Below are 5,173 nucleotides of genomic sequence, written 5' to 3'. Positions count from 1 at the left end.
CCATCTGGTAATCTCTGGGGTTAGTTGTTATCGTTGTTTCTGTTTAAAGATTCGAGCAGACGCTGTGTTCTACTCACCAGAAGTTTTAAGATCCTGTGGCGGGTGTCGTGGTTAGCTGGCGGGTATCAGCTGATCCTGCGCCCTAGTTACCCAGGTGCTGGTCAGACCGGAAGAGGCTTGTGGCCCTACTCAGGCCGGTTTTCTGCCTCCCCAACCAAAGCAGTCTCAGGTCCAGCGCGCAACTGGACTGGAGCAGAAGCTGTGTTCCACTCACCAGAAGTTCAAGATCCTGTGGCGGGTGTTGTGGGTAGCTGGCAGGTGTCAGCCGACCCTGCGCCCTAGCTACCCCAGTGCTGGTCAGACCGGAAGAGGCTTGTGGCCCTACACAGGTCGGTTTTCTGCTTCCCTAACCAATGCAGTCTCAGGTCCCTCGCGCAACTGGACTGGAGCAGAAGCTGTGTTCCACTCNCCAGAAGTCTTAAGATCCTGTGGCCCCACTTTTTCATTGTATGTCATTTCTCTTTATTCCTGATGATTTTCCTTCTGCCAAAATTGTCTTTGAAATTGATATAGATACTCTAGCTTATGGGGGAATTCATTAACATGTGTACATCTACATGTCCAGATCAGAAATTAACACTTGAGTGTCTTTCTTGATTATTCTCCACTAATTTTTTGAGACAGAGTCTCACACTGGGCATAATAGTTCATCAATTGGCTAGGCAGGCAAGCCAGTGAATCTATCTACCCTTCATTGCTGGGATTACAGACCATACCCAGCCTTTACATGCATTCTAGGGATCTGAAATTAGGTCCTGATGCTTGTGTGGTTGGCACTTTACTCATTGAATCATCTCCATGACCTCCAGCTTTATTTTAATTGTGTTAGGGTACTATAGATCTCTTTGCTTCTAACACTGTTTACATTAAAAGGATTTTTGGTTGAGAGCACATAGTTTCATCTTTTTGTATTTGTTTTGTGAGTTGTTGTTGTTTGTTTGTTTTTGTCTACTCTGACACTCTGTTTTTTAATTGACATATTAGACACTCATGCTTAAAGTGTTTGGTGCTTTGATTAATATTTAGGTACTATAACCTTTATTTGTTGTTGTATTAGTCTATTTTTATCTCTATACCAAGGTGGTATACTATAAGGCTGAATAGCATTAGGAAAAATGCTCATAGTTCTGGAAGCTCAAGGGTATGCCACCAGCATTCACTCAAATCTGATGAGGTCTCTCTTGCTATATAACACCAAGACAGACCAACTGTGATATGATGGGAGTGTCTGAGGGTCTCTTGCAAGGAACAAGAGATCACGTGACCAAACAAGAAGCCAGAGCAAAAGGTTCAAGGGTCAGCCTTTCTCTTAGAACAACTTGTTTGCACGAGACTTAACATGAGGTCCCATGAGACCCATCTTAACCAGTTCCAAAAGAAGCAACCCAAGGCCCCCCCTCTAGACCTCACGTCTTCAAGGACACACTAGTTTTCACACTGTCACACTGGGTGCTGAAGATCCAGCATCCCTAACAGGAATCTTTGGGAGTCAAACCATAATCAAACCTCAACATTTGTCCCTGGTTTGCTTTTGTTTGTTTCTTTTTGAGAAAGAACCTGAGATAGCCAAAGCTGACCTTGAATGCCTGATACAACTGAGACTACCTCTCAGGTGTTAGGATCCCAAGCCTGTACCACTACAGCCTATTCTGTTAATTTTCTTTTCCTTTCTGTTTGATTGTGAACTTAAACATTAATGGCTGAGCCATTTCTCCATCCACAACTTCTGTTCTGAAATCCTTCCTCTCTTTATCTTGTTTTAACTGGGTATCTGATTCCATTCTTTTTCTCTTCTAACACACTTTCTTTTTGTTTTAATTTTGAATTGATTGCCTTTGGACATGAATTACATTTCATAACTAATTTATTTCTAATTTCAAATAGTCCTAATCTACCTCATTGATAATGCTGATTCTCTGTTATACCCCATGACTTTACAATCATTTTAAAATTATTTTTTTTTATTTATGTTCCAACCATTGCCACCCTCCCAGTCCCCCCTCCCACAGTTCCTCATCCCATTTACCCTTCTACCTAAGAGGTTGCTCCCCACTGGGCATCTTCCTTCCTTGGGACCTCAAGTCTCTCTAGGATTAAGCACATTCTCTCTCACTGAGGCCAGACCAGGCAGTCGTTTACTATATATATGCCAGGGGCCTCAGTCCAACCCATGTATACTACCTGGTTGTAGCTCAGAATCTGGGCGCTCTGAAGGGTCTGGGTTAATTGCTGGTCTTCCTATGGGGTCACCCTCCCCTTCAGTTTCTTCAATCCTTCCCTTAATTCCTCTGTAGGAGTCTCCAACATTAGTCCAATGGTTGGGTGGCTATTGTGAAGGGTGTTGTTTTCATAATTTTTTTCTCAGCCTATTTATCATTTGTATTAAGGAAGGCTACTGATTTGTTTGAGTTAATTTCATATCCTGACACTTTGCTGAAGTTGTTTATCAGCTTTAGGAGTTCTCTGGTGGAATTTTAGGGGTGATATTTTGACTTCTTCCTTTCCAATTTATATCCCCTTAATCTCCTTTTGTTGTCTGATTGCTGTGGCTAGAATTTCAAGTGCTATATTTAATAGATAGGAAGAGAGCAGGCAGCCTTGTCTGCTCCCTGATTTTAGTGAGATTGCTTCTAGTTTCTCTCCATATAATTTGATGTTGCCTGTTGGTTTTCTTTTCTTTTCTTTTCTTTTCTTTTCTTTTCTTTTCTTTTCTTTTCTTTTCATTTTATTTTATTTTTTTTTCTTTCATTTTGGTTTTTCGAGACAGGGTTTCTCTGTATAGCTCTGGCTGTCCTGGAGCTCACTTTGTAGACCAGGCTGGCCTCAAACTCAGAAATTTGCCTGCCTCTGCCTCCTGAGTGCTGGGATTAAAGGCGTATGCCATCACGCCCGGATAGTTTTCTATATATTGCTTTTATATTTAAGCATGTGCCATGAATTCCTGATCTCTCCAAGGCTTCAAGCATGAAGGTTTGTTGTACTTTGTCAAGGCTTTTTCAGCATCTAATGAGATGATTATGTGACTCTTTTCATTGAGTTTGTTTATATATATAGTGTATTATGTTGATGGAATTTCATATACTGAACCATCCCTGCATTCTTGGGATGAAGCCCAGGTGGTAGTGAATGATGTTTTTGATGTGTTCTTGGATTCAGTTTTTGAGAAGTTTATTGAGTATTTTTGTATTGATATGCATAAGTGAATTGGTATGAAATTCTCTCTCTTGGTTGGGTGTGACTTAGGTATTAGAGTAACTGTGGCTTGTACACAGCAAAATGCTTGATCCTATTTACATAGCCAGTTATTAGCCTATATCTTTTTATTGGGGAATTGAGTCCACAGATGTTGAGAGATATTGTTATTTTTGTTGTGGTGGCCTTATGTGTGTATGGTTCTCTTCCTTTGGGTTTGTTGTGAGATGTTTAATCTCTTGTGTTTTGTTGGGTGTAGTTACCCTCTTGGTGTTGGAGGTTTTTTTCCAATATCCTCTGTAGGGCTTTATTAGTACAAAGATATTGCTTAAATTTGATTTTGTCACAGAATATCTTGGTTTCTCCATCTATGGTAATTGAGAGTTTTACTGGGCATAGAACCTGGGCTGGCATTTGTGTTCTCTTAAGGTCTGTATGACATCTGCCCAGGATCTTTCTGGCTTTCATAGTCCCTGGCGAGAAGTCTGGTGTAATTCTAATAGGTCTGCCTTTATATTACTTGATCTTTTTCCCTTGTTGCTTTTAACATTCTATCTTTATTTAGTGCATTTGCTGTTCTGATTATTATGTGTCGGGAGGAATTTCTTTTCTGGTCCAGTCTATTTGGAGTTCTGTAGGTTTCTTGTATGTTCATGGGCATCTCTTTCTTTAGGTTAGGGAAGTTTTCTCCTCTAATTTTGTTGAAGATATTTATTTGCCCTTTAAGTTGAAAAATCTTCATTCTCATCTGATGAGGCCAAGTAGCCTTGGTTTCTGTTGCTTATGTTCTTGTACTTGCCTCTCACTATCTGGTTATCTGTAGTGTTAGCTGGTCTTACTGTGTCTGACTGTGGCTTGTCCCTCCTGTAAGCCTGTGTGTCAGTACTCCTGAGAGACCAGCTCTATCTAGGTGGAATTTGGGTATGGAGAGCTGTGGCACAGGGTCAGCTTTGGGGCACAGGTGGAAACCAGAAGCTTTCTTGTACTTCTTTAAGGTAGTTATTTATATCCTCCTTAAGGGCTTCTATCATCTTCATGAGATGGGGTTTTAGGTCAGAATCTTGCTTTCCAGGTGTGTTAGGGTATCCAGGGCTTGCTGTAGTGGAAGAACTGGGTTCTGGTGGTGCTGACTTGTATTGGCTTCTACCATTTTTGTTCTTGCACTTGCCTCTGGTTATCTCTGGTGTTAACTGGCCTGGGTGTCTCTGACTGAAACTGGCCTCCTTGGAGGCAGGTAGAACTCTGTGACCTGGGTTAGAGCTGGCCTCCTGGGAAGCAAGCAGTGCTGTCTCTGATTAGGGAGGCATCTTGTGCCCCTGGTTAGGGCAAACTTCCTGTGTTCCTGGTTAGGATGAACCTCTTGGGAGACAGGTAGGCTTTGGTGGCAGGATCTGCTGCAGTTGCAGATGGACGTGCAGACCAGAAGGACTGTGTCCCTGGATACTTCAGACCTCCTGGAAGAGAGGCAGTCTGTGTCTCTGTTTACTGCAGACCTCATGAGAACAGGCAGGCTGTGGGATGTGGGATGTGGGAAGGTATTGGGTCCACTGATTTGTCCCATGTGGAGGAGCAGACCAGAAGGAAGATGGAGCTTGGGTAGAGGGAGTAGGTCCCTGTCAAGTTGACTCTGTGTGTCCCAGATGGAATGGGTATTTGGAGAGAGTCTCACCTGTGTGCCTGGTTGCAGCAGACCTCCTGGGAGACAGTGAGGTGAGAAAGAGATTCAGGCCATCAATCTGGCCTGGGTGGAGGAGCAGACCAGAAATAACATTGCAATCATTTAATTTAATTTACCCATAATATTTATTTCTACCCAATCGTTCAATGATGTATTGTACTGGCTAGTTTTGTGTCAACTTGACACAGCAGGAGTTATCACAGAGAAAGGAGCTTCAGTTGAGGAAATGCCTCCATGAGATCC

At 42.4% G+C, this 5,173-nt stretch overlaps 1 protein-coding gene across 1 annotated transcript in view; it reads left to right on the top strand.

The window, feature by feature from the left end:
* The window catches only part of LOC115029048 (contactin-associated protein-like 3), a 55,527-nt gene that overhangs the window by 22,472 nt on the left and 27,882 nt on the right, over positions 1-5,173 (top strand). The gene's annotated exons all lie outside the window — the stretch shown is intronic.

Source organism: Mus caroli, chromosome 13 (genome assembly GCF_900094665.2).
Source record: "Mus caroli chromosome 13, CAROLI_EIJ_v1.1, whole genome shotgun sequence".
In the NCBI taxonomy this organism is placed as follows: domain Eukaryota; kingdom Metazoa; phylum Chordata; class Mammalia; order Rodentia; family Muridae; genus Mus; species Mus caroli.
This window is presented reverse-complemented; position numbering and strand designations above follow the sequence as displayed.